The following is a 15,350-nucleotide window of genomic DNA, read 5'->3' as shown; positions in this document are numbered from 1 at the left end:
GTCTTACCTTTCCGCTTAGGGCACGACGAGGCGCGTGCTGAAAAGACACATGATCAGATCGATCTTCAGGCCTCCGACAAAAATCGAGCAGTTACTGAGATCAGTTAAGGCAGCAGCGGGTCTCAGGTAACATACCTTGTGAGTGTGGAGAAGATTAAGTCGGATAAACAGTAACCACGTAGAACAACGCAGGAAGGAGCATGAGAGGTAGCACGGCCTACGCTTTAGCTGAACATGTCTTAGAAAACGGCCACCGGATCCAATTTGAAGAAATATCTGTTGTGTATCGCACTGTCAGCTTCTCATACTGTGTAATTGAAGAAGTCATTGAAAAAGAGACGCCGATAGTACCCTTACCACTAACGGCGGCCTGCACGGAGATAGATCCAGCGATTGCGCGGTTGAAGCAGGCACATCGAACACGGGATCAACATAAACCCACATATTGCGATGCCGCGATCACCACTTATTTTACAGCCGACATCTAACGTATATCAGGGGCGTACTAGCATCTCACTGGCAGTCATGCCGCTTGACAACGGCCAAGGAGTGCTTGGCCGGAAGCTTCTATAATTTTAGTCACTTGACGCAACTAAAAACGCGAGAACTTTTTATTCGGTGAGATAGCCGCGAGATTCTGAATTCTTACAGTCATCTTGTTGTACACATCGGTGCTAGTAGACTTGTTCGTTGTCCTCTGCATCAGATGCCACTGACCATGTGTTACACATTGGAATACCGGTTTGGCTAATAAACGTTTCAAGTGCAGCTCAGGGTGTTCAGAAGATGTCCTTTAGCAAGTACCATCCAGACATGAACATCTTCCTTACAACGACCTTCTCCAAGATGTATGGCTGCACATCAAACTATTTTAGAACAAGAACTGACACCAGCCGTACAAGTATAGCGGAAGATATTAATCAGCAAATACTGCCAGATATCCCTGCAAGACTGCGGTACTCCGTTTGTATGTACTGCAGAAACTTCCTGATCATCACGCTGCGCCTCCACTGCAAACATGGACCGTTCCGACAGTACCTCTAATGGCTACAGATGGTCACCTCTCCTTTATGTAGCTGTGGCACCGGAGGACAACACGGGCAACACCATTTTCGATCAAACTTTACCACCAATTTACTACACTTCTTAATTCTTAATGCTTCGTGGACAACACATTTCCCCTAGAATAACGTTACTAGCCACAAAGAATAACGTGTGATTGCATAATAATTTAATATATTTGTCATTAATCGATTTGGCCAATACTAGACCGCCTAGAACCTAAGACAATCTCATCTTGTTTCCTCTAATATTCCCAGAACTTCTTGTTGCGGTATTGATGTTGTGGTATTGATCACTAGACTAGAGAGTTTCCTGACCGATACGGTGCCTTCTGTGATGTTAAGTCTTCTCAAATCCCTTCTTGTCTCTTCCCGTGGAGCTTCTTAATTTGGCAACGAAACTGAAAATTTTCTACGATGGGCTTTCATTTAGTGAATGTCACTATAAAGCTTTAATCTCCTCTCCCTTATTGTGCCCTTATTGTTCTACGTCACTCCATAAATATTCATTTCTTCTCTTCGTCCAGTTGTTATCTTTAGTCGTTTGTGGTCCTAATATTATTCGAAGTATTTTGTTTTCTTTCTTTTACAGTTCATCTTGTTCATGCCTTTCATTCAGTTGTAAGGTATCCAGATACATAGAGCGTTTCCGGCATAATTTCTGATGCGCAGGGTTTAATTTTTGCCTGGAAAGATAATGAACTTTTACACTACTGGCCATTAAAACTGCTACACCAATATGAATGCAGATGATAAACGGATATTCATTGGCCAAATGTATTATACTAGAACTGACATGTGATTGCATTTTCACGCAATTTGGGTGCATAGATCCTGAGAAATCAGTACAAAGAACAACCACCTCCTGCCGAAATAACGGCCTTAAGTCAAACAGAGCTTGGATGGCGTGTGCAGGTACAGCTGCCCATGCAGCTTCAACACGATACCACAGTTCATCAAAATTAGTGGCTGGCGTATTATGACGAGCCAGTTGCCCGGCCACCATTGACCAGACGTTTTCAATTTGTGAGAGATCTGGAGAATGTACTGACCAGGGCAGCAATCGAAGATTTTCTGTATCCAGAAAGGCCCGTACAGGACCTGCAACATGCGGTCGTGCGTTATCCTGTTGAAATGTAGGGTCTCGCAGTGATCGTATGATGGGTAGAGCCACGGGTCGTAACACATATGAAATGTAACGTACACTGTTCAAAGTTCCTTCAATGCGAACAAGAGGTGACCGAGACGTGTAACCAGTGGCACCCCATATCATCACAACGGGTGATGCGCCAGTATGGCAAAGACGAATACACGCTTCCACGATGTCGACAAACAAGGAAGCGACCATCATGATGCTGTAAACAGAACCTGGATTCATCCGAAAAAATTAAGTTTTGCGATTCGTGCAGCCAGGTTCGTCGTCGAGTACACCATGGCAGGCGCTCCTGTCTGTGATGCAGCGTCAAGGGTAACCGCAGTCATGGTCTCCGAGCTGACATTAAATGCTGCTGCAAACGTCATCGAACTGTTCGTACAGATGGTTGTTGTCTTGCAAACGTCCCCATCTGCTGTCTGAGGGATCGAGACGTGGCTGCACGATCCATTACAGCCATGCGGATAAGATGCCTGTCATCTCGACTGCTAGTGATACGAAGCCGTTGGGATCCAGCTCAGCGTTCCGTATTATCCTCCAGTACCCACCGATTCTATATGCTGCTAACAGTCATTGGATCTCGACCAACGCGAGCAGCAAAATCGCGATACGGTAAACCGCAATCGCGATGAGGTACAATCCGACCTTTATCAAAGTCGGAAACGTGATGGTACGCATTTCTCCTTCTTACACGAGGCTTCACAACAAGGTTTCACCAGGCAACGCCGGCAACTGCAGTTTGTGTATGAGAAATGGGTTGGAAACTATCCTCATGTCAGGACGTTGTAGGTGTCGCCACCGACGCCATTCTTGTGTGAATGCTCTGAAAAGCTAATCCTTTGCATATCACAGGATGTTCTTCCTGTCGGTTAAATTTCGCGTCTGTAGCACGTGGTGTGGTGGTGTGGTATTTTTAATGGCCAGTTGTGTATTATATCGAGTTCGGGTAACTTTTTAGCTCCTGACCAAAGTCTGATTTAATTAACATTATTAAAACATAATGTAAACGTTCTATCGTACGCTTCGATTTAGGTGTGTGAATAATCGAATTATTTAATAAAATATGTGTTGCTCATTATATTGTCTCACATTTCGTGTGCGAGGCTGGGTGAGGGCATCATGTACGAAGGGCACAAATAAAATTAAAAAATAAAATAATTTTGAGGAGATAACTCGGCTTCAACACAGTGAAATTGAGGTAGTGCAGACACTTCGTACAGGTTTATGCAGGAAGATTCACAGAGCGTCTTCCGCACGCCGCAGCCCGTGCTCTAGCCGCCGCGTCGTTAGGTGCTGGCTGCTCCCCCGGCTGCAGCCACTATTTGTGTCAGGTGCCAGGTGGGGAGCGCCGCGACGGCTGCTATCGACGCCACAGACGTGAAAAACGGCACGCAGCTGGTCCGGTCGCACGACCGCGCCGCCCAGCGCCCCCCGACACAAGATCGACGCGAATGCGACAGCCGCCCGGTCACAGGCCACAGCACCCTCACAACACCTACCCGTCCGCCACGTGTGACGCGTTCAAAGTCGTGGACACAGGATGACTTTCCATTCTGTGTGTATAACGGTACTTTGCGGGCAAGGCGTGTCAATTAGCATCATATTAATTAAAATCAGCGATAAATAGACTTTATTTTGGAAGAATTAAAACGGGGAAAGTAATACGAAACTTTAAGAACTGCATAGTATTACTAAGAAGCAATATAATGAAAAGTAATAAAAATCAAAGTAGCAAAGACCAAGTGGGACAGGAAGATATAGGGGCGCGTTTGTTTTTTAATACATATAAAAGAACATTATTGAGCTCTCTAACTTCAGTTATCGCGATCGGGCTAGGCGATGAGAAAGTGGTACGCGACTGCGAAATTCGTTAAGGAGATTATTTAAAGATTCTTCAAGCACGTTTAAAATACATTACGTGTTGTAGGGAAGCAGCCTACTCACACCTTATAAAATTCACATCAGTCTTTCCATTGTGTGCCAGCCGAGTCCGCTGTAACTAGCTCTGACGTCATGAATGTTGCGCAATACTTTAAAAATCAAGTAAATAACCTGAATCGGTTCTAGCATGTCAGGAGTAATACTAAATTAATATGTTTTGAATATCAGTTCGATAACTTTAACCATTTTCGAAATTTGAACGTCTTTCTGTAAAAATCATTGGCGCAACAGAAAAGAGCTAGAGACTTAAAAATTTATATTTAGATTCCTTTTTCATAATTATTTAATAGAAACAGTCTTCTGGATCTCAAAAATTAAGATTTTAGTTGAAATTCAATATTTTCTGCTTTTGTCTAAAAAATTAAGGAAGCAAGATAGATTAAGTAGACTAATAAATAAGGCTAGGATGTTTAAATTTAAGTAGAATGGAGATCCGCTACCATCATAAAGATGCGAGAAGTTTCAATTGAATAACTATAAAACTATAGCGATAGCGTATCTCCAAAGGGCAAGTTCAGATCTCGTCTACTGCGTGTAGTGTAATTAAATTAATTCTCTCGCCCAAAATAACTGACTTAGCCACGTCAGACTTTTTTTGTGATTGCTTACCTGTGTGCTGAATGTACATTTAAATTGAGAGCTTCATCGGCCACCAGCAAAGGAAGCGATGATTTATTCAATAACGTAATGTGGTGCATTACTAGCCCAGCGACTAGTTTGGAGAGCCGATTTGATCAGGCGTTCTCTTAGCCGTCAGCACCACGCCTTTATATACAAGAACGTTGCGTGAGAGAGGAAGGCCCCAGTTCTCTCCAGACGCTGAATAGCACACCATCTGTGTCGGGAGTCGCGTCGCGTCGGTATCATTGCTATAAACTGCCTCGGATGCCGTACTAAGTTACTCGGGATGCGCGTAACTATGAAATCATTTTCGAGTGACGTGTTAATTCTGGGATGACTTTAATTATCTATCTTCAGTTTGCGTATTTCGTATTTTCACGTGCCGCCACGGGACAGACATTCTACCATTATTTAGCGTGGCGTTTGATGAACTTCATCATCAAATTATGGCGAGCATTCATTTAAACCTTTAATTTGGACAGCTATACTTGCATCAGCGCATTAGACTCTGAATTGCTCTGTTAGTCAGATTGTGTGGATTCTTTTTTTTTTTTTTTCATCTGTGACTTTCAGAATATAACGACATTTTTTTTTCACGATCGTTTTTGATTATGAATCCCAGACAATCTCCTAATTCCTCAGAGCTATAAGCTGTAGCTGTAAGTGTATTTCTCAGGTGAAGTGGGCACTAGGAATTCCAATTACAGGCTTCATGTTTTGCTAATCACTTTCTGGTTGCCAAAATTGTAGTTAGAGAGCCAGTGTTGAGAACGGCAAAACAACAGCATAAATAATAGGAACATATATAACAATTAATTCCACCTGCCGCCCCGGGAAGTGTTTCAACATTCAAACATTTATACCACCGAAAAATTTTCGACCCGCCGCCCCACAGTGTGACGAAATGATCAGAGACGTTTATTGTCGGGTGAAGTGAAAATGATTCCGACAACATAATTCGAACTTTGTGTTAGCTGGGAAAAATACTCTTGGGACACTATTATGGCTGTGGAACCCACGAAAGTTGTACGCAACGGAAAGCTATAGTTTACGTAATTCTACATTTTATGAAATTGTGAAACCGTGTGCGCGGAGCATTAAGAGAATCGTATCCTTGGACGGTTGCGGGGGTAACTGATACAAACAACGCGCCAGAATAAAAATAGTTCGCTTATTAACTACCAGATATTAATTAACGAGGTCCTAAAATACTAAAAGCAGTGCATACACCGTTAAATTGAACCCTGCGTGTGAAAGACAATCGCATCGAACATTTCGAGAGCGAAGAATAGACATTTAAGTGTCGAATTGAGAGCCTTGGTCGTGTCGATACTTGGACATTATATGACACGCGTTATTCAGAATACGACATCGACCATTCTAATACTGAAAAGAAGGATAGCATCATCACCTCCAATCCCGATTCATATTTCATATTTAGTTAGTGAAAAGAAAAGTGTTAATAAACAAACTACATTTCAATTTTATCCACGATTTTGGCTACATTAAATAGTTTTGACTACATGATAAACAATATCTGTGGAAGTTGTATACAACGTATCGTCATAATATTTAGCCAACGAATATTGTGGGACACCAAAACTGTAAATGCATGAAATTGTTCTAACAGCGGATGTGTAATGTGTGAGTGCGACGAACTATATTGAGAAACTGAACATCCATTACGTACTTGCATGTTTGTCTGCGAAAATGGTCCTTGTCGGTACATCAGCATAGACTTCGAATAAAATCGCTGGAACATTGCAAACCATTCAGATTAATCTAACATCTAAATATGCATAATTCTGGTATCACCAGGATGTGTTCTTTCTCCTCACCCCCGTGGCAGTAATTGAATTAAGAGTCAGCCGGGAGTAACATTTAAATCAATTGACGACCCTTGAGCTAGCGTCACGAATTTTCAAACGTCCACTGCCATGTATGAAGGCGAGTGACACCACGAGTGCTAACGTCAATCGAGGGGAGTCGTCGTGATCGTATTGAATGACATTGAGTGGTCACATGTGGAAGATCTCATGTAGTAGACAACGTGATTTTGAAAGGAATTCACAACTATGCATACATACAGAATGTTATTGAGAAGGCTTATACAGGTACAGGTGTCATTTAGTAGCAAGATACTTTAATATTCTTGCTATAGATACACTTTGGCTTCCAGTTTGATTTCCACTTTCTCTAAAAGTGACGGCCAATACTCACACAGCAAACAGCCCATCAGAAATCAGAGTCTTGCCACACTTTAATCGGTATATCTGGCGTCATTTCTGCAGCTACGGTAACAATTCGACCTCATAGCTCTCAGAGACGCACAGGTAACGGCTGGACATACTTCCGGTTTCAGCAAAACATCAAAAAAAAAAAAAAGATGTTAACAGTGAACGGGGCCGCCATGCAGCTGGTCGCCCTCGACCACTAACACGATCTCTCATTATCGCGAGTATGTCGCACTCCCTGAGGTAGTTAGATGGTGCTCCGTCTCGTTGGAATGGAATGTGTTCATAATGATCATCGGCATGTGACTGTGAGAACACAGTTCGAGCATATCCAGGTACAGAAAACAGTTTACGGTTTTCTCGTGAGAAAAAGAAAGGTCCGTACATCTTAGTCATACTTAATTTACACGAAAAACATTCACTTCTGGGCTACGACGGATATTTTCCACGTACAGTTTTTGCTTTTTGTTTGTTGGTTGGGTTGGGTAGATTGGGGGAGGAGACCTGACAGCGAGGTCATCGGTCTCATCAGATTAGGGAAGGATGCGAAAGGATGTCGGCCGTGCCCTTTCAAAGGAACCATCCTGGCATTTGCCTGGGACGATTTAGGGAAATCACGGAAAACCTAAATCAGGATGGCCGGACGCGGGACTGAACCGTCGTCCTCCCGAATACGAATCCAGTGTGCTAACCACTGCGCCACCTTTCTCGGTTTTGTTTGTTCACCTTGCCACTGATATGAAACATGGATTCATAGGTAAAAGCCATGTACCAAGAAATCAATCCGATGTAACATTTCTGCACAAAATGCGTTAGTGCTTCCTTGTGAGGACGTGTGACAAAGACAGTTTGTATGGTACCGAGTGCAATATTTTTTCATAACATTGTCTACCCCCCATGAACCATGGACCTTGCCGTTGGTGGGGAGGCTTGCGTGCCTCAGCGATACAGATGGCCGTACCGTAGGTGCAACCACAACGGAGGGGTATCTGTTGAGAGGACAGACAAACATGTGGTTCCTGAAGAGGGGCAGCAGCCTTTTCAGTAGTTGCAGGGGCAACAGTCTGAATGATTGACTGATCTGGCCTTGTAACATTAACCAAAACGGCCTTGCTGTGCTGGTACTGCGAACGGCTGAAAGCAAGGGGAAACTACAGCCGTAATTTTTCCCGAGGACATGCAGCTCTACTGTATGATTAAATGATGATGGCGTCCTCTTGGGTAAAATATTCCGGAGGTAAAATAGTCCCCCATTCGGAACTCCGGGCGGGGACTACTCAAGAGGACGTCGTTATCAGGAGAAAGAAAACTGGCGTTCTACGGATCGGAGCGTGGAATGTCAGATCACTTAATCGGGCTGGTAGGTTAGAAAATTTAAAAAGGGAGATGGATAGGTTAAAGTTAGATATAGTGGGAATTAGTGAATTTCGGTGGCAGGAGGAACAAGACTTTTGGTCAGGTGATTACAGGGTTATAAATACAAAATCAAATAGGGGTAATGCAGGAGTAGGTTTAATAATGAATAAAAAAATAGGAGTGCGGGTTAGCTACTACAAACAGCATAGTGAACGCATTATTGTGGCCAAGATAGACACAAAGCCCATGCCTACTACAGTAGTACAAGTTTATATGCCAACTAGCTCTGCATATGATGAAGAAATAGATGAAATGTATAACGAGATAAAAGAAATTATTCAGGTAGTGAAGGGAGGCGAAAATTTAATAGTCATGGGTGACTGGAATACGTCAGTAGGAAAAGGGAGAGAAGGAAACATAGTAGGTGAATATGGATTGGGGGGAAGGAATGAAAGAGGAAGCCGCCTTGTAGAATTTTGCACATAGCATAACTTAATCATAGCTAACACTTGGTTCAAGAATCATGAAAGGAGGCTGTATACATGGAAGAAGCCTGGAGATACTGACAGGTTTCAGATAGATTATATAATGGTAAGACAGAGATTTAGGAACCAGGTTTTAAATTGTAAGACATTTCCTGGGGCAGATGTGGATTCTGACCACAATCTATTGGTTATGAACTGCAGATTGAAACTGAAGAAACTGCAAAAAGGTGGGAATTTAAGGAGATGGGACCTGGATAAACTGAAATAACCAGAGGTTGTACAGAGTTTCAGGGAGAGCATAAGGGAACAATTGACAGGAATGGGGGAAAGAAATACAGTAGAAGAAGAATGGGTAGCTCTGAGGGATGAAGTGGTGAAGGCAGCAGACGATCAGGTAGGTAAAAAGACGAGGGCTAATAGAAATCCTTGGGTAACAGAAGAAATATTGAATTTAATTGATGAAAGGAGAAAATATAAAAATGCAGTAAATGAAGCAGGCAAAAAGGAATACAAACGTCTCAAAAATGAAATTGACATGAAGTGCAAAATGGCTAAGCAGGGATGGCTAGAGGACAAATGTATGGATGTAGAGGCTTGTCTCACTAGGGGTAAGATAGATACTGCCTACAGGAAAATTAAAGAGACCTTTGGAGAGAAGAGAACCACTTGTATGAATATCAAGAGCTCAGATGGCAACCCAGTTCTAAGCAAAGAAGGGAAAGCAGGAAGGTGGAAGGAGTATATAGAGGGTTTATACAAGGGCGATGTACTTGAGGACAATATTATGGAAATGGAAGAGGATGTAGATGAAGACGAAATGGGGGATAAGATACTGCGTGAAGAGTTTGACAGAGCACTGAAAGACCTGTGTCAAAACAAGGCCCCGGGAGTAGACAACATTCCATTAGAACTACTGATGGCCTCGGGAGAACCAGTCATGATAAATCTCTACCATCTAGTGAGCACGATGTATGAGACAGGCGAAATACCCTCAGACTTCAAGAAGAATATAATAATTCCAATCCCAAAGAAAGCAGGTGTTGACAGATGTGAAAATTACCGAACTATCAGTTTAATAAGTCACAGCTGCAAAATACTAACGCGAATTCTTTACAGACGAATGGAAAAACTGGTAGAAGCCGACCTCGGGGAAGATCAGTTTGGATTCCGTAGAAATGTTGGAACACGTGAGGCAATACTGACCTTACGACTTATCTTGGAAGAAAGATTAAGAAAAGGCAAACCTACGTTTCTAGCATTTGTAGACTTAGAGAAAGCTTTTGACATTGTTGACTGGAATACTCTCTTTCAAATTCTGAAGGTGGCAGGGGTAAAATACAGGGAGCGAAAGGCTATTTACAATTTATACAGAAACCAGATGGCAGTTATAAGAGTCGAGGGGCATGAAAGGGAAGCAGTGGTTGGGAAAGGAGTGAGACAGGGTTGTAGCCTGTCCCCGATGTTATTCAATCTGTATATTGAGCAAGCAGTAAAGGAAACAAAAGAAAAATTCGGAGTAAGTATTAAAATTCATGGAGAAGAAGTAAAAACCTTGAGGTTCGCCGATGACATTGTGATTCTCTCAGAGACAGCAAAGGACTTGGAAGAGCAGTTGAACGGAATGGACAGTGTCTTGAAAGGAGGATATAAGATGAACATCAACAAAAGCAAAACGAGGATAATGGAATGTAGTCAAATTAAGTCGGGTGATGCTGAGGGAATTAGATTAGGAAATGAGACACTTAAAGTAGTAAAGGAGTTTTGCTATTTAGGGAGTAAAATAACCGATGATGGTCGAAGTAGAGAGGATATAAAATGTAGACTGGCAATGGCAAGGAAAGCGTTCCTCAAGAAAAGAAATTTGTTAACTTCGAATATAGATTTAGGTGTCAGGAAGTTGTTTCTTAAAGTATTTGTATGGAGTGTAGCCATGTATGGAAGTGAGACATGGACGATAACTAGAAGAAGGGATCGGTTTGTAGGACATGTTCTGAGGCATCGAGTGATCACAAATTTAGCATTGGAGGGCAGCGTGGAGGGTAAAAATCGTAGAGGGAGACCAAGAGATCAATACACTAAGCAGTTTCAGAAGGATGTAGGTTGCAGTAGGTACTGGAAGATGAAGAAGCTTGCACAGGATAGAGTAGCATGGAGAGCTGCATCAATCCAGTCTCAGGACTGAAGACCACAACAACAACAACATTGTCTAGTCAATCGATTGAGGAACTCCAAACTCTCAAGACGATCGATGCGTTGATTTCGTGGTGCCGAACGGAACTCTCTCTCTCCCTCTCTCTCTCTCTCTCTCTCTCTCTCTCTCTCTCTCTCTCTCTCTCTCTCTCACTTGCTCAATGAAACTCTTAGAAAATCGTGGCCGACCTGGATTTTTGTTATAATGAATGCTACAACCAGTTTCAACGAAATTTTGAAACCAGGAGTAATTGTAGATTTACTATAATTACATTAATTCCTTATATCAGACTTAGTTTCTTCCATCCAAAACACGCGACGAGTATATTCATGCCTGGGGAATTCTGACACTTTGATTATCAACTATCTGTAGTTCCAAGTCCCTTATTTTGATTCTGCAACAATAACAGAATGAAATTTTTTATACAAGATGGCACTTTGACCACATAATTTTCAATTTTTTGACGTTGTTAATGATGTAATGACCCGTCCGCCACGTATGCCACGTTCAAAGTCTGACTTTCCATTCTGGGCGAAATTTCTTAGGTTGTACGCAGGGCGGTTCGGAAAGGACTTTACAATTTTGCATACATACATAATTTTATTGAATTGATGGTGTAATGAAAATTGATATATTTTGCAACAAGATGGCACCTTAACTACATGTATAAATAGTGACAACATAATTCCTTATGTAAAACAAGATGGCACCTTGACCATTTATATAAGTAATCACAACATAATTCCTTATGTAACTGAAGTTGTGAAGTCATTGTAGAATCATAATGTATTTGCTGCTGAAAGCAATTTGTTGATACATAACCAGCACAGATCCTGAAAACACAGTGCCCTTGAAAATGGGAAACTGGCTCTTCACTCACATGAAGTAATGAGTATTATCAACAGGATTCTAGTCTTCTAGAATGCTTTTGACGACACTCCTCACAAGCGTGTTCAAATCAAATTGCATGCTTGTGGAGTACCAGCTCAGTTGCGTGATTGGATTAATGTTTTACTCTCAGAAAGCTCGCAGTTTTTAGCAACTGACACGGATTCATTCAGTGAAACTTTTAGCGTTGGATTTGGCTTCAGGCAAGGGGCTGTGAAGACGTGAGATCAGCTTAACAACTACTTTATCGAACATTAAATCTTCTTGACAACGGAACTTTATTTGTAGCCCAGTATAGCTCAAAACATCAGGCAAAAAGATGCAGGGTATTCGTTGTCACTGCCACAGTGACGTGCTAACCGATCGCAAGCGGAAAATCATGTGTGAAGCTATTGAAATGCTCTGACGACGTTATGGATGGACGCGAAGACAAGGCTTAGCTGGGAGTTAAGCGAACCATTTTTATTATTTTCATTATTCTTCACAACAACATCCACGTTCATTTTGCGTAAGGTATATTCATGCCTTTTCTTTGGGCTATACAATCTCGCTTCGCTCCTCTATATACTTCTGACATGGTACGCAATGAGTTCTTCTTGTTTCCTTTAAAAAGAAACCGCTCTGTGACAAAAATTTCCATAATGACGACGAGGTAATTTTCGAAGTGGAACGTTACGCGATTTTTTTTTTTTTTAGATATCCTTGATAGATCGTGGGAGGACTGAACAAGAAGCAGCTGGAAGAGAACTTGAAACGTGAAACTGTGTGAGTATTGGTTACAAATATTGAATGTACAGAACTATCAGCAGAATTAACAGTGGAGGAAACACGTTTACGAGGATTTTTGGAAGAAGAAGATGTAGATTTATGGGACGTCTGATGAGGACTTCAGGAATAGTTAATTTGGCACTACAGGCATAAGTACAAAAAATGTGGAGTGTTTCACTAAAATTGCAATACAGGATACAAATTATGGTGAGAGAAATAAAAGTAAAGCGACTGAACTTAACAAGTGGAACTACAAAATACATAAGATAGTTTCTTATATTTAACTGTTTGGAAATTTGCACCCAAAGAGAACCAGGTGGTACCCGATACTTTAATTTATGAGCTTGGTTAAGACAAACTACACACATAAAACAAAACAGACACTGTCCCTTTGATTGTTCAGAGATGTCACTAAACCCGCCCAGTCCGCAGCTCATGGTCGTGCGGTAGCGTTCTCGCTTCCCGCGCCCGGGTTCCCGGGTTCGATTCCCGGTGGGGTCAGGGATTTTCTCTGCCTCGTGATGACTGGGTGTTGTGTGATGTCCTTAGGTTAGTTAGGTTTAAGTAGTTCTAAGTTCTAGGGGACTGATGACCATAGATGTTAAGTCCCATAGTGCTCAGAGCCATTTGAACCACACCCGCCCAGAGATGTAAACGACCGTGCACGCGCAACGCCTATTAGACGGAGGGAGTCCGACAGCCGATCAGTTCCAGTTATTCTTCCAGAAGGAGGCACACGGCTCGCGTCTGGGCGCTAATGACCATAGAAGTTTTGCGCCCTAAAACCACAAAAAAAAAAAAAAAACACGGCTCGCGTTGTCTGTAGTTCAACCATACCTAGACGGTCAATACCGCGGTACCACCGCCTCCGCATTGTTCCTTTGTGCCAGGAAGGGCTCTCAACAAAGGAAGTGCCCAGCTGTCTCGGAGTGAACCAAAGCGATGTTGTTCGGACATGGATGAGATACAGAGAGAGAGGAACTGTCGATGACATGCGTCGCTCAAGCCGCCCAAGGGCTACTACGAGGTGCATTCAAGTTCTAAGGCCTCCGATTTTTTTTCTCCGGACTGGAAAGAGATAGAAACATGCGCATTGTTCTAAAATGAGGCTGCGTTCATTGTCAATACGTCCCAGAGATGGCAGCACCGTACGGCATATTCAATTTTACCGCCAGCGGCGAGAATGAGAACTGTTTTAAATACTTAAAATTGCGACGTTTTCCTTACTTGAACAGCGTGCAATCATTCGTTTTCTGAATTCGCGTGCTGTGAAACCAAGTGAAATTCATCGACAGTTGAAGGAGACATGTGGTGATGGACTTATGGATGTGTCTAAAGTGCGTTCGTGGGTGCGACAGTTTAATGAAGGCAGAACATCATGTGACAACAAACCGAACCACCTCGGGCTCGCACAAGCCGGTCTGACGACATGATTGAGAAAGTGGAGAGAATTGTTTTGGGAGATCCCCAAATGACTGTTGAACAGATCGCCTCCAGAGTTGGCATTTCTGTGCACACAATCCTGCATGACGACCTGAAAATGCGAAAAGTGTCATCCAGGTGGGTGCCACGAATGCTGACGGACAACCACATGGCTGCCTGTGTGGCATGTTGCCAAGCAATGTTGACGTGCAACGACAGCATGAATGGAACTTTCTTTTCGTCGGTTGTGACAATGGATGAGACGTGGATGCCATTTTTCAATCCAGAAACAAAGCGCCAGTCAGCTCAATGGAAGCACACAGATTCACCGCCACCAAAAAAATTTCGGGTAACCGCCAGTGCTGAAAAAATGATGGTGTCCATGTTCTGGGACGGCGAGGGCCTAATCCTTACCCACTGCGTTCCAAAGGACACCACGGTAACAGGTGCATCCTACGAAAATGTTTTGAAGAACAAATTCCTTCCTGCACTGCAACAAAAACGTCTGGGAAGGGCTGCGCGTGTGCTGGTTCACCGAGACAACGCACATCGAGCTAACGTTACGCAACAGTTTCTTCGTGATAACAAATTTGAAGTGATTCCTCATGCTCCCTACTCACCTGACCTGGCTCATAGTGGCTTTTGGCTTTTTCCAACAATGAAAGACACTCTCCGTGGCTGCACATTCACCAGCCGTGCTGCTATTGCCTCAGCGATTTTCCAGTGGTGAAAACAGACTCCTAAAGAAGCCTTCGCCACTCCCATGGAATCATGGCGTCAGCGTTGTGAAAAATGTGTATGTCTGCAGGACGATTACGTCGAGAAGTAACGCCAGTTTCATCGATTTCGGGTGAGTAGTTAATTAGAAAAAAAATCGGAGGCCTTAGAACTTGAATGCACCTCGTACTGCAGTGGATGACCGCTACCTGCGGATTATGGCTCACAGGAACCCTGACAACAACGCCACCATCTTGATTAATGCTTTTCGTGCAGCCACAGAACGTCGTGTTACGACTCAAATTGTGGGTAATAGGCTGCATGATTCCCAACTTCGCTCCCGACATCCATGGAGAGATCGATCTTTGCAACCACGACACCATGCAGCGCGGTACATATGGAACCAACAACATGCCGAATGGACCGCTTAGGATTGGCATCACGTTCTCTTCACTGATGAGTGTTGCATATGTCTTCCACCAGACAATCGTCGGAGGTGTGTTTGGAAGCACC

Source organism: Schistocerca cancellata, chromosome 5 (assembly GCF_023864275.1).
Source record: "Schistocerca cancellata isolate TAMUIC-IGC-003103 chromosome 5, iqSchCanc2.1, whole genome shotgun sequence".
Lineage (NCBI taxonomy): Eukaryota > Metazoa > Arthropoda > Insecta > Orthoptera > Acrididae > Schistocerca > Schistocerca cancellata.
Note: the sequence above shows the minus strand (reverse complement) of the source record.